Raw genomic sequence first — 23,670 nt, forward strand, 5'->3', positions numbered from 1 at the left:
TCAGAAGTGACTGAAGAAGTTATCTCTGAAGGTGCTCACAATTCAAGGTTTGTTATGGATTAACTACAAATATCCAAAGACACCAAAGAATCGGATTTTAAGTCCACGTTTCAGGGATCAACAACTGATCCTTAATATTCCGGCTTCCAGTCTCTAAGCGGGGTGGCACGGTGGTGTAGTGGTTAGCGCTGTCGCCTCACAGCAAGAAGGTCCTGGGTTCGAGCCCCGGGGCCGGCGAGGGCCTTTCTGTGCGGAGTTTGCATGTTCTCCCCGTGTCCGCGTGGGTTTCCTCCGGGTGCTCCGGTTTCCCCCACAGTCCAAAGACATGCAGGTTAGGTTAACTGGTGACTCTAAATTGAGCGTAGGTGTGAATGTGAGTGTGAATGGTTGTCTGTGTCTATGTGTCAGCCCTGTGATGACCTGGCGACTTGTCCAGGGTGTACCCCGCCTTTCGCCCGTAGTCAGCTGGGATAGGCTCCAGCTTGCCTGCGACCCTGTAGAAGGATAAAGCGGCTAGAGATAATGAGATGAGATGAGATAAATAAATAAAACTTTGGATTTGTGCTACAAAAAAAAAAACATTTTGGATTTGTGCTAAAATACTTTTGTGCTAAATAACCGGATACTGTGTGAAATCCTTCTGTTTACTTTTATTCTTGATAGATGCTATTATCTGAAGTGAATTTTACTAATCTTTTATATTACTGTGTTTTTTTAAATAGTCTGCTACATACAGTAGGTTGTATTTTCACTTCAAAAATAATAAAAAATATGCAATTTATCCAAACTTTTGCATAAAACTGTATGGTGATGTTTTGGTTTGTTTGCATGTTGGTTGCTAAAAAGCTCATTTCTCAACATCACTCTTTTCCCCCTTGCGAGAATAATACCATCTCATTCGATTTGTTCTGATGCCAACTCCAAGGTTTTGTATGCAGACTGACTCCAGTCATTACATTACAGGCATTGAGCAGATGCTCTTATCCAGAGTGACGTGCAACAAGACCCTGATATACCCTCAGCAGTGAGCAGCCCGGGGAGCAGTTGGGGGTTAGGTGCCTTGCTCAAGGATACCTGTTCAGCCATTCCTGTTAGTCCAGGGAGTTGAACCAGCAACCTTTTCAACCCAAAGCTGCTTCTCTAACCTCTAGGCCATGGCTTCCCCCAAATCCTGGCAGTCATGAGATTTGACTTCTCTCACACACACACACAGAGGTATATCCTTAACTACCAAGTGACCACCACCCAACAAGCAATCAACCAGTCTCGTACTTAATCACTCCAAAGGCCTGGTGAAAAAAACCACACCTCTATTCACGAACAGAATCCATCCCCTTACCCATGGAGCCCAATAAACTAGTCACACTTATTCACCTTACAACAAGATGTCCTCTCAACAGGATGCATTTCGAGCTAAACCCAACTGCAGTGTTACACACTTTATTCTACAGGGAGTCTGAGAATGCCCACACTGGAGAATTTCCTCCTGATTGCTAAGCCAGCTCTCTACATTTTCCACTAATTCTCTTCATCTTGTAATCCTAGCTCATCGCTCTTGCTCTCAAAAAGACACAACTGGTAATCCTGTCTCTACAAAAGTCAGGAGTTTGTAAAGGAAAGAACTTGCAACTATAACAAAAAGCCATTGAGTACACAAAAGCAGGCTGGATTAAAAAGGGAAAAAAAAAATCAGATTTGTTAAAAAAAAAAAAATACAAAAAAGCTCAGTCAATGGAAAAGCACTCAAGGGACACTTAAAAGAACCACAGTGAGATTATCACTTTGTAAAAGGTCTGTTCATGTAAAAATAAATCTGAAGTGGACAGGACCTTGCCTGCAGGATGCACATATGAACTATAATTATGCTCGATGTCTTCGAGCTTCCACAGCTACCGACCGGTACAGCCTGTCGAACCAACTATCAGCATTATTATGAAAGCAGAGCTGCTGTGGCTCACTTTTCTGTCAGGGTTTTATTAACATGGAGCCAGGCTTAGTGATGGAGCCAGATTTTATTCTTTAACCCCTTCATGTGTTTCAGCCACAAATAAAAAGTGGATCCGATAGAAACAATAACAAGAGACAAAAAGATATGCACGTTAAAAAACTATTCACTTCTTAAAAATGCCAATGACTTCATAGCACTGAACTCTATTACACATCTGTATTTATTTCTTCTTTGTTCTCCTCTTCTTAGAACCCTCCAGTGTTGTAGTCGAGACACTAAACCTTGAGTCCCCGGTGTTCAAGTCCAAGTCATTCAAGAAAATTTTGAGTCGAGTCCAAGAACAACTGCACCATTTGACAGTGGCTGTTGCTGCCTTTATGTGAAAGCGTCTCTGCTGCTGTGTTGGACTAATGTTCCTGCTCAACTGCCCCATTTTAGTTAAAGGTCCCATGGCATGGTGGTTTGTTGATGCTTTAAACGGGCTCGTGGAGGTTTCCGGATGTTATATCCGCAGCCTTTCTCGAAATGAACCCTCGGCACGTAGATATAGCCTCCTGGGAGAAAGCCCCATTTCAGCGCTTTTCCCAGTGCGTCGTTTTGCTAATGAGAAGCAGGAGGCGGGGAAGGGTAGAGGGTGGGGGCGGGTCTTATCATTAATATTCATGACATGTAAACGTGTTACCTCTGATTGGCTAACAGCACTGTGACGCTACCTCCAGTGGGTCAGAACAAGCGGATGTGGGTGTCTTACTATGGCGAGAGAGAAGGAACAAACCGCGAAGGGAAAAATACCGCGCGCTGACGTCAGTAAGGTGCGACGCGAGGAAATAAAATAAATTCAACAAATGTTTGGGTTTTTACTGAACAAACAAACAAATAAAATGAACGAGTGACTTAAAAAAAGAATCTGGGTGTCTTTGTAAAAACTGTTTTGATTGGCTATTATAACAGAGCATGCTGCATGCTTTTTGGTTTTGTAGCGCAGAGTACCTGGCTAACTGCAGGAAGCGGTTAGCTGCACAGCTAATGTAGCCATTGCTAGGCTAACGTGGCACCGATTTTAAAACACGGCAAAACGACCAGTTATACACTTACTTGTTCGGTGTTTGTGGCTGATGCGGCAGGGATGCTTGGTACGGACCCAGGCTTCAGTAACAGTTGATGTGCAAAACCTGCCCGGTACTGTCCCAAGTTGTGGAAACATTCATCAGGAAAATGCTTCCGACAAACATACACCGTCTTAGGTAGACTCGACGGCGTATTATTGAAGTAAATAAAATTAAGCCACTGCGTCTTCAGGGGCTCTCCCGTCGGCAGTAAAAACAGACTCCTTTCTGTGTTGTCACATCCATGTACAGCACAACTTCCATGTTTCGCTCGCTTAGGTGGTGCCATGTTGTTGTGTCCTCTATGGTCTCCTCACTACAACTGGGCGGGCAATCCATATGGTGGGTGGGAATCCAGGGGGGGGGGGGCGTGGGGATCATCTCCCTTGCTGACGTAGGCAAGGGAAGAGCTTCTCAACGCGCCGTTTTGACGCGCCATTCTCAAATATTGGGCATAGTTTGGTTTACACATTATGAAATTTCTAGCCACTGGGGTGACTTAAGAAGGTCAGAGGAACTCATTTTAACATTAAAAAACCTCAGAAAGTGAAAATTTCATGCCATGGGACCTTTAACAGGCTACAGATAAAAAGCTTGTTCATCGCTCAGCAAGCCACGCCCACTATCAACAGGACAAATAACATGAGAGAGGGTTAACACTAGCTAGTTTATCGCTCAGCAAGCAAGCCACGCCCACTATCAACAGAGCAATGAACATATCATGTCTCTTCCTTCTCTGGGTGGAGTCTTGCCAAATGACGATTGAAGTTCGAGGTTGTCCCCATCGTCTCCTCGATAGTTCTTCTACATATGGAACACATAGCAGTGCATTTTTTCCCACTGCACGAGAAGTCTGTATAAGCAAAGCGGACAATCCTAGGGGCGTCTCTCCAGGCATTTTAGCGCCATTAACGTTAGTTTGTTCCTGAACATGACGTATGAACAGGTGAATGTGCATTCTCTTGCACGAAATTAGTATAAAAATTAATCTAGATATAAATATCTTATGCCAAATTATTATGGTATGTTGCAAAAAAATAAAGAAAAAATCTGAGTCCTCGTCTCCAATTTACGAGTCCAAATGCAGTTAATGCACGAGTCCAAGTCAAGTCACAAGTCTAAAATTAGGGCACAAATCAAACTCAAGTACTACAAGCCTAGAACCCTTTTAAATTCAAAGTAGTTTTATTTCATAGATGCTCTTAGATTCACATTTTCAAGACAAAAACAAGAACTATTCATGGAGTGGCAGGTCTGCAGGTGGAAACACCTTGTTCATCACAGAGGTCAGAGGGGGTGATAGGACACTGACAGGAAGGCTATGGTAACTCAAATGAGACCGTCAATGATGGTGTAGCTCACTCCGGCCCTGTCTAGTCCAGAAGGAACGATCTGCATAGTTCTACTCTCAACCAGTCCAGCTCAAATATTTGCCAGAAAGAATCCAAAACGGCAAGGAACTGACCAAAAAGAAGTGATTGTTGCCGAACTACTCATTAAGGCTTAACTTGTCCATAACTTCATTAATACTTGTAATGAAGCAAATCTGGGTAGAAACTATATGCACCCTAGGTACCCCTACCTTCATGCAAGAAAGAATCAAAATTGGTGAAGAACTGAGGGAGAAGAAGCGATTTGTGTGGAAACTGCTCACTAGGGATTGATTAATTACTCCATATCTTCATTATTAATTGCAATTATGCAAATTTGGGTAGAAGCTATATGCACCCCAGGCAGACTGACCTCCCTCCCAAAAAGAATAAAAATCTGTGAAGAATTGAGATAGAAGAAGCGATTTTCATGAAATGTGGATGATGCCAGACGGACAACAGACAACACATGACGGCGTAAACTCATCACCTGTCGGCCGGATGAGCTAATAATCACTCTTTACAACTGTGGTGATCAGAAAAGCATCTCAGAATGCACAACACATGGAAGCTTGAGACAGATGAGCTACAACAGCAGAAGACCACATCAGGGTCTAGTCCTATCAGCCAAGAACAGGAATCTGAGGTTGCAGTGGGAACAGATTCATACTAAACAAACAATTAGGAAAAACATCACCCAGTCTGAACCTCATCTCATCTCATTATCTCTAGCCGCTTTATCCTTCTACAGGGTCGCAGGCAAGCTGGAGCCTATCCCAGCTGACTACGGGCGAAAGGCGGGGTACACCCTGGACAAGTCGCCAGGTCATCACAGGGCTGACACATAGACACAGACAACCATTCACACTCACATTCACACCTACGCTCAATTTAGAGTCACCAGTTAACCTAACCTGCATGTCTTTGGACTGTGGGGGAAACCGGAGCACCCGGAGGAAACCCACGCGGACACGGGGAGAACATGCAAACTCCACACAGAAAGGCCCTCGCCAGCCCCGGGGCTCGAACCCAGGACCTTCTTGCTGTGAGGTGACAGCGCTAACCACTACACCACCGTGCCGCCCTCCCAGTCGGAACCTGTTCCTGTTAATGAAGCTGACAAGTGTAGATGCTTATATATATATATATATATATATATATATATATATATATTTTTTTTAAAACACAAATAAATACATCCATGTTTTTTTCCAAAATTTTACATTTCATTTCATGAATTAATTTAAATTTTAAATTTTAAATGAATTCACTGATGCTTAAACATCATTACTGAGAATTTAATGACTTTTAAAATTAAATCTTTATGTCTCATTTTTGTGTCCATCGGGTGCTGACCCTCTACACCTGCTGGTCTGAAACCAAGGAATCTGTGATGCCATGGATAAATTCGCATGACCAGATGTTGCAAATTATCTTGTTGTTTTTACTGTAGATGACTCTATTCACCCACCTCATGGAATAGACCTCTTGCAGTCACGTGACCGAATCCCGGCTGGAATGTAAACAGCCGCCATCTTGTCGGTCAACAACACAGCTGAATATTGTTGCACTCGTATACAAAATGGATCAATTTCAACCGACGGACTACACGGCTCATTTTTCTAATGAACAGATAACTAGATATATGTCTAAAATAAACGACCTACAGATTAGTGACCCTTATCGATTACCGGATGTACTGTAGTTTTCACGACTGTGTCAGTGGATATTGAACTGCCAGAGGTGGAATACCCAGATGTGTATAATTACCTCATTAACTTTCCCTCGCTGTTCAGTGGTGAAGCACTGCGTGCTTATAAATCTCTGGACAGTTATCTTTACAGAAATTCAGGATTTGTCAGCCGCCCTCAGATGTGGCATCTTGTAAACAAGAAAATAACAATCCTCATTGGACGGGTAAGTCACTTAAGTATTGAGTACTAGTACTGATACCACATGGATATACTGGAATAAATACATGGCGAACCTGAGATGAAATGGTCACTGCACAGGCGCCAGTGATCGTTCTTTCCAGTCGGTACCCATGCCTTGTTGTTGTTGCTTGGATCGGCCCGGCTGATAGCAGCAATCCATTTTGCACGCCTGTCAGGGTCCCGTGGCAGCCTATGAAACTTTCTTCCCGATTTCTGACCTCTCCTGTTGTGGCATTTATATGCCATACAACTCTCCGGCATTGTGGCACGGTAATATTTGCAGATTTGAGCGAAAAACAATGAAAGTCAGTGTCGGTAAATTGCGATGGTGGAAATATGGCGTTTGACCGACAAGATGGCGTCTGTTTACAATCTGGATCGGCTGTGACGTCACATGCAAGTGGACTATTGTCACCCTCCTGCCATCTTGCAGAAAGTATCGACCTCTTGTGTGTTTACATCATGCATCATGTGATAATTTCTCCTGGAGGACAACCAGACACTGTCTTTCCTGTAAGCAAGGCTTAATCTGTCTTAAACATGGTTCATTTTTGTACTGTTTTTGGTTGTTCAAATAGAGAAAAAGATAAAAGGGATTACCGTCTCCCTGGAACTTTGTCTTGAACTTCTGATTGTGGCTTAGGAACTTGACTTGGGCATTTCTTTAGAAAGAAAATATCTCTGAACCGGGAGTAGGAGATTTTTTTTTCTTTTCACAGCAGTAGGAAGAACCCAGGGCACCTTTTTATCTGTAACTGTCCTCAGAGTGTCACCGGATGTTAATTGGTGACGCATCTTTTATCAGCTGATGTTTCTGAAGGCGTGGCCTTCCTGTCTGGATTGACAGGTCGGTCACGCCTTCTACTGTCTGTTTGTCCCCTGCAAGATGGCACTCCAGGTGTGGGAGAGCATGTATGCTCCCTCATCTCGGTTGATGGTCCTCGGGCTTCGCTTACGGATCTCCATGGTCTCCCTGATCCAGCGCTGATGTTTATTATCTTCTGTGCGGATGACTCTGGCATTCCCCCAGTCCATAATATGATTTTCCCTTTTACAGTGATCTGTTATAGCTGACTTATAATTTTCCTGTTGTGCCTTTTCTTTTATTGTTCGGGTTTGTCTTGTAGCTGTCTCCTTTTCGCACTCTTTCTTATGTTCATTTTTTCTTGTGTTGAAACTCCTTCCTGTCTCCCCAATGTAAGTTTTATTGCATAATTGACATGGAATCTCATATATAGTGTTGCATCTGTTGTCCGGATGTATTCTGTCTTTGGGATGAACCAGGATCTGACGGAGTGTTGTGTATGGTTTGACAGGTGTGTTAATGTTGTGTTTCCTCATTGCTCATTGAATGCATTCAGTTATTCCCCTAATGTATGGTAATGTAACTACTCCCCTGTGTTCTTGTTTGTTGGTTTGTTTTTTCTCTTTCTTCTGTGTTTTGTTGTTCTTAACCTGTTCCGCCCCTTTGGATATTGCCCATTGTGGATATTGACATGCCTTCAGTGCGTGTTGTATATGTTGTTCCTCCTGTTCTTTGTCCTGTGGATCTGTAATTATTGCTGTGCGTTCATGTAATGTTCTGACTACTGATATTTTGTGCATTATGGGGTGTTCGGAAGTCCAGTTTAAATATTGGTCGGTGTGTGTGGGTTTTCTGTGTACTTTTATTTTGATGTCCCCATCTTCTGTGTGATGTATTTTTAAGTCCAAAAATGCTATTGACTGCTCCGTTTCTTCTTCATGCGTGAATTTTATATTGCCGGTATTGTCTATGGTGTTGAGATAGTCGGTGAGTTGTTGAGTGTGTCCCCTCTTCACTTTTTCTAGTATGTCATCCACGTAACGTTTCCAGAGTGTTGGCCTGTATTCTGCTGGTATTGTAGTGAGTGCTTTCTGCTCCAGATCTTCCATGAAAGAAAAGGCACAACAGGAAAATTATAAGTCAGCTATAACAGATCACTGTAAAAGGGAAAATCATGTTATGGACTGGGGGAATGCCAGAGTCATCCGCACAGAAGATAACAAACATCAGCGCTGGATCAGGGAGGCCATAGAGATCCGTAAGCGAAGCCCGAGGACCATCAACCGGGATGAGGGAGCATACATGCTCTCCCACACCTGGAGTGCCATCTTGCAGGGGACAAACAGACAGTAGAAGGCGTGACCGACCTGTCAATCCAGACAGGAAGGCCACGCCTTCAGAAACATCAGCTGATAAAAGATGCGTCACCAATTAACATCCGGTGACACTCTGAGGAAGACGACAGCCGTACGTCGAAACATGTCAGGTAAACAAACCCAAAAAAACTAGATGTCTGATAAAAAAGAAAAAAAAAAACTAACTATATTTAATATAAGACATAATGAACGTAATCGAAACCGTCTCTGAATATTTTCGCAATTTAGAAGCCAATGCGTGGTCGAGATACCTTCAGAAAGTTGCTCTTTGCAATGGGATAGATCCTTACACATATTAGTAAAGAAGGATTTTTCTGATGATTTGAAAAATGATCCATCCGTTGAGTTCCCTGATGTCTCAAACTACCTGGTGCTGCAGACATCGTTCTACACGGACAAACGGATGAAAACCTGGAAGATCATGGAGGAGAACAACTTTTTATATGTGGCTGGGTTAAAGATCTGGGCATCAGGACACTATAAGATAAATCCTGTATTGTTTTTGCTTGCGTAAGGAGGATTTTTTTTTTTAAATTAAAACAAGAAGATGCAGTGAGAAGGTACATTTCAATATCTATGTAGGTAACACTCGGCTACAAATCTACATCACTCCAATCATTTTGAGAAATTTTGTACGGATCATAACCACTAATAAACTAATTTCTGCGTACATCTATCCTTTGCTTCTTTCCGACTTAGATTATCCAAGTAATCCGGTCGTAAAGCTTTTTTAGCTGTAGTTCTCTTCAAACTACAGACATCTGACATCTTTAATATCACTTGTCTATAGTATTGTAAACAAAGTTCACTCATCCCCCAGGACAAGGGTAGCAACGGTTGCTAAAGTAAGTGTGACGTCATTGCAAGGGGTCTATCGATGACTTGCAACCACGTGATCAAAATGTGCTACGTCATGAGCGTCCGCCATGATGGTGGATATACAAAGCAACTAGGATGGCAGCCGCTGAAAGCGTGTCTGTAAACAATGCTGAATTTTCTCAGTATCACCACGATTTGAATGATCGAGCGAAGATTCGATACAAAGAGTAGATAGATACGTGTGGTTTTGATCCCTATTATTTAAAAAAGTTGGATTTTTATGATAAGATGCTTCTGCTGACCATCGAGTACCCAGATCAGCTTGGAAATCTTAAATTTATGGAAGTTTTGAAATAGCTGACATGGTATTCATTTCTCAGCTCCAACCGTGGTGTCTTGAAACTCCATGGGCGAGCTACCACATACAGCTTCCGCAAATTCAGCCGCCTTCCTCCTCCTTTGAGCTCTTTGGTGTCGTTTGGCTGCCGAACAATCAAGTCCGGCCTTGGATGAAACATAGCCTATTTTCTGAGTGGGAGCCCAGTCTGGATTGTTTCTCATCCCATCTCATTATCTCTAGCCGCTTTATCCTGTTCTACAGGGTTGCAGGCAAGCTGGAGCCTATCCCAGCTGACTACGGGCGAAAGGCGGGGTACACCCTGGACAAGTCGCCAGGTCATCACAGGGCTGACACATAGACACAGACAACCATTCACACTCACATTCACACCTACGCTCAATTTAGAGTCACCAGTTAACCTAACCTGCATGTCTTTGGACTGTGGTGGAAACCGGAGCACCCGGGGGAAACCCACGCGGACATGGGGAGAACATGCAAACTCCGCACAGAAAGGCCCTCGCCGGCCACGGGGCTCGAACCCGGACCTTCTTGCTGTGAGGCGACAGCGCTAACCACTACACCACCGTGCCGCCTGGATTGTTTCTATCATATAATTTTGTTGGCGCTCCTAGAAGTGAAATGGTAATACACGTGTTAAAATTATAACAACGACCGAGTGAACTACGACAAGAGAGAACGCTCATTTTATAGCAACATTCTAGCAACACTAAATACAATTCTTCCATGATATTATTGAGAAAGCTTTTGAATCTCACCCGAGATAAAATGATTACTGCAAACACGAGCTGTTTTGGTTTTAGTCTCTGTTCGATCAGCCCTGCTGATGATGGTCAGCCGCGCTCGTCTCCTCTCCGTACTAAGCCTCAGAGTTTCCTCACCCTCTTTCTGAATCACGGAAGGAATTCTAAAAAAATCGGAACGTGCTACGGTCACGAGTACTGTTGTGACCACGACCATATACAGCACAAAGATATGGCAGAGCTAAAGAACGCTTAAAGCAGTGGAAAAACAGAGTTGCGCACATGTGACTATGTTTTGTATGGAATGTTGCTTGACTCTGCATTTGTATCTCCACCAACATGGCCAACATCCGGGTTTCTATTTTGCTTTGACGTCACTTGCTAGTCAAGGATAGGAGCATCTGTGCTACCACCAGCAGATTTCGCAACAGTTTCTACCCTGAGGCAGTCAGATTACTCAACACCGTTCTGACGATGACAGTCCGTTTATTATTCTTACAGCTTGTGGGAAGAAGCTGTTTAGCATCTTGCTGGTTCTGCAGCTGATGCTTTGGTACCCCTTCCCTGATGGTAGGAGGGAGATGATGTGGTGAGAAGGGTCCTTAATGGTGGAGATAGCCCTGCAGGTGCAGCACTTCTTGTAGATCTCCATCAGGGATGGGAGAGGGGCACCAGTGATGCTGCTGGCTGTCTTCACGATCCTGTTTAGCTTCTTCTCGTCATAGGCCTTGCAGCTCCCGAACCAGGAAGTGAAGCTGAATGTTAAGATGCTTTCAGTGGTGCCCCTGTAGAAGGTGGTGAGGTGATTGCTGTGGTGTTGTTGGGCCAGGTCAGGCCATCAGCTAAGTGAAGTCCCAGGAACTTCACACTGCTGAACCACTTCACAGCAGCACCGTCGATTTGCTGGTATATGATGGTGTTTGCCAGCCCTCCTGAAATCAATCACCATCTCCTTTGTCTTGTCCACATTAAGGGTGAGGTTGTGAGTTCTGCACCATGTTGTAAGCATCTCCACCTTCATCCTGTGTATATGCTGACTCATTATCACTGATGAGACCCACCACTGATGTATCATCAGCAAACTTGATGATGTAATCATGATACTTGAATACATTTCCATATTACACAATATGTATTAGGCTATAGGACTATAGACCCCTTTCACTGACGTCACCCGAAACCGGAAGTAAACAGACCCTGTGCCATTTTGGAAGACCAACAAACTCGTGATTAGGGGGAAATAACAGCAGCAGTATGTGAACCCACGAGAATAAAGTGGAGTGGCAAACGACTTAAACAAACAAATCTGAGCTGTTTTATTTATGATTTATTGGCCCAACAGTAGACTTGAAAGAAACCTGTGTGAGACTTGGCAAAAAACTGTGGATATAATGGATAAGTCTGTGCATGATCTGCGGACACTTTGAGGTAAGCAAACGCAAGAAATTCAGATTTAAAACATGCTAAATTGGCCCCAAGTTGATAACTGTATGAGGAGCAAGCCTCCCGGACTTCTACAATTTAATAATAATAATAATTTAGGATGGTTTGGGGCTTGCTCGCTGCTGCCAGGTTGGTTGTTGAGTAGCCTGACTGTTTTTTTTTTTTTCTTGCGTGTGGTATCATTGTTGACGCGAGGTTGTTTTTTGAACATGCCAATGCGGACACGATTTCCCCTGATGAGTTATGACTTCAGACGCGATGCGTGTGTGGAGGTGTGGAGTCCGCGTGATATGTGCGTAAGATAGGCTTCTCATGTGTTTGGAGAGCCGCGCTCCGAGACAAGCGCAAGCACACACACACACACACACACATACCCCAAGGGAAAAAAAGGGACCCCCCCGAAAATATCGGCATAGTTCGAACACTGAGTGTAGGCACTGGGTGTAAACAACAAATAGTTTACAATGTCTGGGTAGCAAACAGATGGCAGAATTGGTGTCCGGTCCTCCTTATGTTTCCATTCTCCCTTGCCGCGAGTCTTATCATATGGGTCAAACCCATCAATCACAGCCAGTTTCTCCACATACCGTGCCCTTTCTGCAGCTGGTAATGTACTCACATAACCAGAATTATCAGCCATCGTGTCACTTCACTCTCGCTCGTACTTTGTTTTATATTGTGAGTGCATGTACTTGGTCTTCCAATATGGCGCCTAACAAAATCTCGTGGCGCGGTGACGTCATGTGAAAGGGGTCTATAAGTTTTCTAAGCCCCTAACAATTTGCAATTTTAAAAATTAACCTTTCAATGCTACTTTTAGATCATTATGTCGACCAAAATAAATGACCTGAAATGTAGGAAATTTTAACATTTTGCAATTTTCAAATTTCAAGATTCAAAACATTAGGTAACATTAAAGGTGCCATAGAATGCATATATTCAGTATTTTCAGTTGTTCTCTGATGTCTAAATAGAAGATACGGGACTTTGGTCATGGTGAAAAACACCCAGATGCAGTCTGACACGCCCATTTACAACTCTATGGTTTGGCCTGAGAATGAACCAAGCTGTATTCCCTTTTTTGGTGGGCTCGGCTGATTTGCAGCATGATTGCTCACAGAGGCACTATTATGTACAGGGTTGCCAGATATTTTCACATCTATGTCAACAGTAAGTAGTAACTTAAATTTCAAATCACTATAAAGCAACTCTCAAAGTAATCTCGAACTTTGTGAACTTCCAACAAACATGCTCACAAAGGAAATTTCTTAAGTCCAATTGTTATTAGAAGTTACTCAAACTTTTATAATATCAAACTGATGGTGTCTCAGTCCATCTGAGTTATATCTTGTTGATGAAATATAAATTAGAGATTCACTTGACAAAGATGCATCTTATATTGTAGATTTATATGACAACACCGACTATGTCTTTGATTTGGCTTCAACCATCAAAAAGTGGATAAAATCAAACAGCCTGGTGAGCTACTTATAGGTTCTGGTTGTGATGCCAATCGAGTTGGAACTGCACCTTTATTCAGTGTCAAGCGCTGACTCAAGCCTGCTCAATACTGTCCAAGGTTTGAGAAATCATCCAGACTGAAATGTGTAGCACAAATGAACAGCTCTGAATTAAAGTTGCCAGGAATCCTATTAAAAAATGAACAACCATGCCTGTTAACAGTTCAGTCTGGGTTCAGGCAGATGGTGGCGGTGCATCCAATTTTCGTACATGTGTTGCTGTAGCAGTCCAAACACAATGGCTCTGCGTTCTCCATACCGATGCTATTTATACTATTTACTTATCTTTATTATCTTAATGCTAAGTTTAGTCGCCAGCACGAATCATTCATATAGCCGCGAAGAACTGCTTAACATCAGGTGAAGTTGTGAGCAAGTTTTTAGCAACTTTGGTAGCATCATGACAGAGATAGCCAGAGCACCGGCAGCTCCATGGATCACCATGGCATTTGGAAGGAGATGCAGGTGGCACAAAAAGAGAAATCCAAAGCAATGACAGTGTTCTGGGGTGCAAACCAGGCTGCAAAGTGCTCCACACAGATTTTCCTCACAAATGTCCGGTCACTCACTAACAAGATGGATGAAGTAAGGCTGTGGCTCAACATACAAAGAACTCTGAGGGACTGCTGTGTACTGATTTTTACAGAGACGTGGCTCAGCATGCTGGTTCCCCACAGGGCCTTTGAAGAATTTTGAAGGCCAAACAAAGACTCCAGTAAGAGTAGGGCGCAGCCCGTGAAGGTCCATGGTAACATAGCCTGAACTTGAACGTGGGCTGGTGTAGGCAAGTTTTGGGGGCGTAAATATTAACGTGTCACAACTGTTAGGAAAACCGTCCAGGATTTTGGAATTGGCCTGTTTTACTGCACTCTTTTGTGCATGCTGGATGTGCATTTGAAAAAGGAAATAACAGTGTTTGAGGTTTATGGTACGCCAGTTCCATGTACTGAACTCTTCTTTTTCAGCTATGCCAAGGTAAATATAGATTTCCATTTTATGGCAACATTAAATCTACACGGAGTGCAGAATTATTAGGCAAGTTGTATTTTTGAGGATTAGTTTTATTATTGAACAACAACTATGTTCTCAATCAAACAAAAAGACTCATAAATATCAAAGCTGAATATGTATGGAAGTTAGAGTGGGGTGTTTTTAGTTTTGGCCATTTTAGGAGAATATGTATGTGTTCAGGTAACTTTCACTGTGCAGAATTATTAGGCAACTTAATAAAAACCAAATATGTAGCCATTTCACTTATTTATTTTCACCAGGTACACTGATATGACAACTCCAGATTTGCAAATAAACATATCTGACATTCAAACACAAAACAAAAACAAATCAGCGACCAATATAGCCACCCTTCTTCATGAGGACACTCAAAAGCCTTCCATCCATAGATTCTGTCAATTTCTTTATCTGTTCACGACCAAAATTGTGTGCAGCAGCAACCACGGCCTCCCAGACGCTGTTCAGAGAGGTGTACTCTTTTCCCTCTTTGTAGACCTCACGTTTTATAATGGACCACAGGTTCTCTATGGGGTTTAGGTCAGGTGAACAAGGGGGCCATGTCATTATTTTTTTCACCTTTCAGACCTTTACTGGCTAGCCATGCAGTGGAGTATTTGGACGCATGAGATGGAGCATTATCCTGCATGAAAATCATGTTCTTCTTGAAAGATGCTGACTTTTTCCTATACCACTGCTTGAAGAAGGTTTCTTCCAGGAACTGGCAGTAGGTCTGGGAGTTGAGTTTGAGTCCATCCTCAACTCGAAAAGGTCCAACAAGCTCGTCTTTGATGATACCAGCCCATAGCAGTACTCCACCTCCACCTTGCTGGTGTCTGAGTTGGAGTGGAGCTCTGTGCCCATTACTGATCCAGCCACAGGCCCATCCATCTGGTCCATCAAGAGTCACTCTCATCTCATCAGACCACAGCACCTTAGAAAAATCAGTCTTAAGATATTTCTTGGCCCAGTCTTGACGTTTTATCTTGTGTGCCTTACTCAGTGGTGGTCGTTTTTCAGCCTTCCTTACCTTGGCCATGTCCCTCAGTATTGCACACCTTGTACTCTTTGACACTCCAGGAATGTTGCAACTCTGGAATATGGCAGAACTGGATGCTAATGGCTGCTTGTTAGCTTCACGCTTGATTTTCCGCAGATCATGTGCAGTTATTTTGCGCCTTTTTTTTCCCCACACGCTTCTTTCGACCCTGTTGACTATTTGCAATGAAACGCTTGATTGTTCGGTGATCACGTTTCAACATCTTCACAATTTCAAGAGTGCTGCATCCGTCTGCAAGACATCTCACAATTTTATACTTTTCAAAGTCTGTCAGATCTCTCTTCTGACCCATTTTGCCAGAGGAAAAGAGGTTGCCTAATAATTATGCACACCTGATATAGCGTGTTGATGTCATTAGACCACACCCCCTCTCATTACACAGATGCACAGCACCTGATATACTTAATTGGTAGTAGGCTTTCAAGCCTAAACAGCTTGGAGTGGGACAACATGCATTAAAAGGATGTTGTGGTCAAAATACTCACTTGCCTAATAATTCTGCACTCAGTGTAGTGCTTCTAGACTTTACAATTGTTAAAAAGATTTTTAAAAAGGTGATAAAATCATACCACAATAGCAACAATATCTCAGAAAAGTGTATTTAAATAATATTGGCTGGCTTTTTTTCGTGGCATATCAGATATAGTGCTCTTCTAGCACCTTCTCTGTTATTGTACTGTATTGCACTACTGCTAGTTTGTACATTGTTTGATTTTAGAGTGTATTTTTTATCTATATTATCTATATTTATATATATTGTTTTTCTTAATTTTTATCTATATAATCTTTATTTATAAATATTTATATCTATTGTTTTTTTTTTTTTGGTTTGTGTGTGTAATCTTTATCTGTTTTTTTACAAGTAAGGTGAGAGAGAAACGGCATTTCGATTCTCCTACAGTATATGCCATGGATATATAGTGAATTGACAATAAAGAATCTTTGAATACGTTCCATGAATGAGACAAAGCCGAATAGCTGAATGGAATATATCTGATATACCATGAAAAAAGCCAATCGTTATTATCACACACACACTCTCTCTTTTCCAGTTTTTTGATGTCCGTTGGTATGCTTTTCTCTTGTAAAAAGAGGGGAACCATTGGGGCCTTCTAGTCCTTTAGAGAAGGTTCAAACATATCAGCATTTCAGCTGTTATCTTTGCTAGAGGGACTATGTCTCTCGGCTGGCCTGGGAACGCCTCGGTGTTCTTCCCGAGGAGCTGGCCGAGGTGTCTGGGGAAAGGGAAGTTTGGGCTTCCATGCTTAGACTGCTGCCTCCGCGACCCGGTCCCGGATAAAGCGGAAGAAGACAAGACGAGACGAGATCTTTCATTTCTTTCATTCTTTAATTGCTTTCATTCTTATTATTCTCTTCAAATTCAGTCTCATTTTCTATCAAATTTGCTTCAGAAATGAAAGGGTTACTGTCCTGAAAACATTAAAATCGAGTTTTCCAGTGAGATTGTTTTGTTTGCTGTCTCTAGGCTGAGAAGAGTTTAGAGCTGCTCACTTACTGGTTAGGACTTCATTGCTGCGACAGAAGGCCATGGCAGTGTATGTTTATGTAGGAAGTGACAGATGAATTAACCAATCAGATTTTGATTTATAATGAGAGGGACCAAAAACGTATTGCCCTCAGCCTTCTCGAAGGCCAACGCAAGCTTAACCGTGAGTCGCCGCCGTCAGCGCAGCAGTGAAGTCACCTTCCAGCCGGTATGGCGTTCATCAGTAGTGTTAGCAAATGCTAATAAAGCGATCAAGCCAGTGCTATCTACCGAGAGCAAGTAGTGCAGGCTAACAACCGAGAAACTAAGGTTTCTGTCTCCAGACTCTTCTTCCACGCTGCACGCTCACTACAGTATTTTTCACTCAGACTTGAGTATTCATTTCCCCGTCATTTACTTAGTTACTTTTAAAATCAACATCGACAGCTACACACAACGGCGTGATCTGGCAGCCTGACGCTAATCCCTTACAAAATCCTTTGCCCTATTGCTTTTTTGGTGTCTGGCTAAGTTTTGGCTGAGCTCAAGTCCCAGCTCTAATAGTAACGGTTCACCACTGCTTCGTGAAGAATATTTAATGAAGTATTTGTAGTCTTCTGGGTGTTCAGTGTGTCTCTCTTTTTCATGGCGAACAAAGAAATGCACAGGAGAAAACTCTCTCATTGGATAGTCGCATCAGCTCCGACTTGTGACGTCATGTTTTCTTGACAACCATGCAATATCATAAACCATATTCAACACTTATTCTCCATTGAGTAGAGTGACGCAATACATGTAGGATAAGCGATATGATAACAATATCGCATGCTATCGGGCGGCACGGTGGTGTAGTGGTTAGCGCTGTCGCCTCACAGCAAGAAGGTCCAGGTTCGAGCCCCGTGGCCGGCGAGGGCCTTTCTGTGCGGAGTTTGCATGTTCTCCGCGTGGGTTTCCTCCGGGTGCTCTGGTTTCCCCCACAGTCCAAAGACATGCAGGTTAGGTTAACTGGTGACTCTAAATTGACCGTAGGTGTGAATGTGAGTGTGAATGGTTGTCTGTGTCTATGTGTCAGCCCTGTGATGACCTGGTGACTTGTCCAGGGTGTACCCCGCCTTTCGCCCGTAGTCAGCTGGGATAGGCTCCAGCTTGCCTGCGACCCTGTAGAATAGGATAAAGCGGCTAGAGATAATGAGATGAGATCACATGCTATCAAACCAAATGAATGAAACCCGCTAGAAGGGAATAGAACGTTTTTATTCTATCGCAAAAAGTGTCCTGTATGTATAATAATCTGATATACATGATCACAGTATTGACATCATCCAGTTATCATATCATCCAGCTCTTGCTAATAGGCAACTCGGTAGTGGAGTATGATGAAATTTTATTTTAGAACAGGCATTACTCCTGACCAGTGCACACAATACACACCAAAAGACTGAGACCTTCAACATAAGAGATTCATATCGTACTATATAAAGTATTATACATCGTCTTCCAGGAGATCGTGGTGGCTGTTCTTGGTGTTGTGTAACACTGCAGCTGTTTGACTCAGCCTGCTGAACATCCTCTTCTGAAATTAAGAACATTTATGCTCACAAACATTTTCTCCTCTCTGGTTTCAGAACATCGAAGGATAGCAATGCTGACTCATGGTTACTAGTTCATGTGTGTCACTATATTTATGTAATATAGGTAGAAATGAATGCAGCAAACCAGCAGAGAGCACAGCCATGAAATCTCTCTACTACAGCTGATCTGCTGAGTTGCCATCACATCCACCCTGATCATGTTCTTGTTGCCCCACCACAGTCCGACTGTGCACCGTTTATCCTGTTCCCCCCCCCCCCAACTTTCCCAATAAGGTCAGGTCCTGAACAGGTCCTGTTCTAATTTCACCGTCATCATAATTGCATAATCCTAATGAACACACTTAGAGTACACACTTGCATGCCACACCTCTGTTATGATGCACGGTCAACTGGTGGCTTTGTGGCTGGAATGGAAAAGCATCTTCTTTGTTTTTTTTTTTTTTTTTATCTCCCGCCCTTGAGCAGATTGGTTTTTGGTTCTGAGTGACTTTTTGAAGCAATGAACACTGTAAGAGGGATGTAAACAGGGTTGGCTGGTATACAGTGTCTTGCAAAAGTATTCATCCCCCTTGGTGTTTGTCCTGTTTTGTTGCATTATAAGCTGGAATTAAAATGGATTTTTGGAGGGTTAGAATCATTTGATTTACACAACTTGCCTACAACTTTAAAAGTGCAAATTGTTGTTTTATTGTGACACAAACAATAATTAAGATGAAAAAACAGAAATCTGGAGTGTGCATAGATCCCCCCCCCAAAGTCAATACTTTGTAGAGCCACCTTTTGCTGCAATTACAGCTGCAAGTCTCTTGGGGTATGTCTCTATTAGCTTAGCACATCTAGGCACTGGGATTGTTGCCCATTCCTCAAGGCAAAACTGCTCCAACTCCTTCAACTTAGGGAGTATTCACACCTACGTTGTTTGGTCCGGACCAAATGACCAAATGAACCAAATTTCCCTTGGTCCGGACCTTTTGGGTTGGTCTGAATGCAAACCACCGAACTCTAGTCCGGACCAAACAAGCGGACCGAGACCGAGCTGCGAGGTCGGACTCGGTCCGGACCAAAGGAACTCTGGTGCGGACCTTTTGGAGGTGTGAAAGCAGACCGGACCTAATCCGACAGTTTTGCTTTTTTGTACCTCGGGAGCTTCCGTCGTTTGTCGAGCATTATGGGAAACAGAGTCTTGACACTCCACCGCAAAGTGCAAACACTGTTTCGGTTGTCAAGGGAACCTTACAACAGTCGTTCAGTCGTTCAGACCAGTGCTAGGCTAGACTACAGAGTACAAAAAATGAGTAGGGGGCAAACGTGGGCTGAGGAAGAAACGCGTCCCCTTGTGGATATATGTGCAGATGTCCACATATCTGAGCTTTTGGAGAGAACACACAAAAATGCCTACGCGTTTGCTGTATTCAGTGAGAAAATGAAGGAGAAGGGGTTCACGCGCTCCCCAGAACAATGTCGGCTAAAAGTGAAGAAACTCCGTCAGACCTACATTAAAATCAGGGACATTCTTTCAAAAAGTGGCGGTACTAGCGACGCAAAAAAGAAATTCATCTATTACGATGGATAAGGTGAATATCCCGACACATACCTCCTCCGTCTTGCGTGAAGAGCCAGAACTGTCATAACATGATGTGCGCTCATCAGCGCTATCCTCTGTAGCCGCCTTGCCCTTTGAAGTCGTCGTTGATAAATTACTTGTACAACAGCATAGTAATCGCACAATTGTGAAAACAGTAAAAACTGGAAAAAACATATAGCTTTGGTGACATTAAAAAGAATAACAGCACGGAAAGCCTCCATGACTACTTTTGAACTTAACGCTTTGTGCGCGTGTCGTCTCTGACCAATAGCTGAACGACCTCAGGGTGCGTGGCTTTGTTGACAGATTTTGGTCCACTTACTAAAATGTACAGTGTGAAAGCGAACTGCACCAAAATGAAAAAAAAAAAAAAAACATTTGGTTCGGACCAAAGCAAGTGAGCTATCGAACTATCCTGGTCTGAATACACCCTTAGAGGAGTTGTGTTGGTGTACAGCAATCTTCAAGTTATGCCACAGATTCCCAATTGGCTTGAGGTCTGAGCTTTGATTAGGCCATTCCAAGACATTTAAATGTTTCCCTTTAAACCACTCCAGTGTAGCTTTAGCAGTATGTTTAGGGTCATTGTTCTGCTGGAACATGAACCTTCATCCCAGTCTCAAACCTCTGGCTGACTCAAACATGTTTTCCTCCAGAATTGCCCTGTATTTATTGCCATCCATCTTTCCTTCAGTCCTGACTAGCTTTCCTGTCCCTGCAGATGAAAAACATCCCCACAGCATGATGCTGCCACCACCATGCTTCACTGTAGGAATGGTGTTCTCAGGGTGTTGGATTTGCACCACACATGGCATTTCCCATGATGGCCAAAAAGTTCAAGTTTAGTTTCATCTGACCAAAGAATCTTCTCCCATGTGTTTGGGGAGTCTGACACATGCTGTTACGCAAACTCCAAATGTATTTTTTTAAGCAGTGGCTTTTTTCTGGCCACTCTTCCATAAAGCCCCACTCTGTGGAGTGTACGGCTTAAAGTGGTCCTATGGACAGATTCTCCCATCTCTGCTGTGGATCTTTGCAGCTCCTTCAGTGTTATCTTTGGTGTCTTTGTTGCATCTCTGATTAATGCCCTCCTTGCCTGGTCTGTGAGTTTTGGTGGGCAGGGCTTTCTCTTGTCAGGTTTGTAGTGGTGACATATTCTTTCCATTTTGCTATAATGGATTTAATGGAGCTCCGTGGGATATTCAAAGTTTGGGATATTTTTTTATAACCCAACCCTGATCTATACTTCTTCACAACCTTGTCTCTGACCTGTTTGGAGGCTCCTTGGTTTTCATGTTGCTTGCTTAGTTGTGTTGCAGAGTCAGGGTCCTTCCAGAACAGGCTGATTTATACAGACATCATATGACACTTTGATTGCGCACAGGTGGATCTTAATCAACTAATTATGTGACTTGTAAATTATGTGACACTGTAAATGGGCTAGCAAGATTAAGCCTCTCTTTCATGGAAAAAATACATTAAAAAATAAAGGTAAATTTCCAATTATTTTATTTGCTGTTCACAAAACAAGCCTTGGGCAGCACGGTGGTGTAGTGGTTAGCACTGTCGCCTCACAGCAAGAAGGTCCAGGTTTGAGCCCCGTGGCCGGCGAGGGCCTTTCTGTGTGGAGTTTGCATGTTCTCCCCGTGTCCGCGTGGGTTTCCTCCGGGTGCTCCGGTTTCCCCCACAGTCCAAAGACATGCAGGTTAGGTTAACTGGTGACTCTAAATTGAGCGTAGGTGTGAATGTGAGTGTGAATGGTTGTCTGTGTCTATGTGTCAGCCCTGTGATGACCTGGCGACTTGTCCAGGGTGTACCCCGCCTTTCGCCCGTAGTCAGCTGGGATAGGATCCAGCTTGCCTGCGACCCTGTAGAAGGATAAAGCGGCTACAGATAATGAATGAATGAATGAATGCAACCAGGAACAACAGCATCAATGGTCATAAGTGAATACACTTGGATGGTATGAAGTGAGCCGAGGGCTGATTTCTTTCTAGCCCAGACTGCAGACTCGCGCAGCCTATCAGTGACAGTTATGTCAAGTGAAACACACCATAGATATGGTGTATCTTTTAGCGAAGCCCACCTGCAGCATACAGACATGGTCACCGCGGACTCAAACTCCCAGAATCCATCACAACATTTCTTTTGTTCTGGTTCACCAACATACTTATCACACACACACACACACACACACACACACACACACACACACACACACACACACTTGCACTAAATTCATTCATTACACACTCATAGTATATCAGGACTCAAGTTTTCACAGTCAAGTTGTGAAGTATACACTGTGTGTCGTAATATCTCCAGTTCATTACCAAGCAACAGTTCATTGTCTCTAGTGTTATTTTGATTTTGACCCTCACTTGACTTCCTGATTTCGCCCAGTTTGTCCTGAACTTTGACCTTCATCCTGCCGTATGATTTTGATTGTTGAACAGTGTTAAAAAATTTGCCTTCAGTTCCCCTTTATCATCAAAATTCTATTTCTCATTTTATTAAATATCGGAATGCATGTTTGATCGCTATTTTGTCACTGCTATAGCAAATTATGAGTGTTTGAAATATGCTCTGTAATATATCAGTCCATATGCCAAATCAATGGGCGTAAACGAGATTCATTGAGACCTGTGTGAGACATCGTAGGACGGAAGTAAAACGTACAGCAGAAATCAAAGTGACCGACATCTGCCAATGTTCCCTGTGTCCGAAATCGCTCACTCGTTCACTACTCCCTACATAGGGAATTACTATATAGGGGACTATATAGTGAGCTCATTGGTAAACTGAAAAAATGCTTTTGGACACTAGCCTGCCACACTGGTATTTACGTCATTACTGTCGCACAATTAAACCGTGCCAGATCAGTCAGCTGGTGGGTTTTCAAAATAATAAATACATGCATGTATTTTTGTGATAAATCCATATTATACTGAGCGCATTTCCCACATTAATCAATACAAAGTACCTGAAACTTTCATTTTTTTAAATCAAGGTTGAATACTTTCTTCTTTGCCGCTGCCTTTTATTAAATAAAATTTGAGACTTTTAATTTGATTTCTTTTAGTGCAACCGCAATGCATGATGGGATATATTGCTTTGGTTAGTGACCACCGTTGTATACTACTTTTCGTGATGCATTGAGAGACACTTTGAGTGCACTCTAAATAATAATCCTCACCAAGGTTTCGGACAGCACTACAAAATGGCGTCCTCACTACATAGTGCCCTATAGTGAGTAGGGAGCGATTTCAGACACAGGGGATGTTAAAAGACGCGCGTGCCCTCTTTCGAATGCTGACGTAATCAAGCCGGAAGTTTTGTTTGTTCTGATAGCAATCAGGAAAGTTTGAAAAAAGTCGGCAGTAATCGTCATTTAAACTCGTTTTTGTGCAATATTTCGTTTGGAAAACAGTTTTCAAAATGGTGGCACTGACACCTGGCTGACACTTTACGTTTCGAAGTCTCGCACAAGTCTCGTGAAGATCGTGCGGATAAGCGA

General features: G+C 42.9%; 1 protein-coding gene across 1 annotated transcript in view; it reads right to left on the reverse strand.

The window, feature by feature from the left end:
- The window catches only part of rgs7b (regulator of G protein signaling 7b), a 335,399-nt gene that overhangs the window by 171,072 nt on the left and 140,657 nt on the right, over positions 1-23,670 (reverse strand). The window lies entirely within an intron of this gene.

The sequence above is a fragment of the Neoarius graeffei genome, chromosome 14 (genome assembly GCF_027579695.1).
Source record: "Neoarius graeffei isolate fNeoGra1 chromosome 14, fNeoGra1.pri, whole genome shotgun sequence".
Lineage (NCBI taxonomy): Eukaryota > Metazoa > Chordata > Actinopteri > Siluriformes > Ariidae > Neoarius > Neoarius graeffei.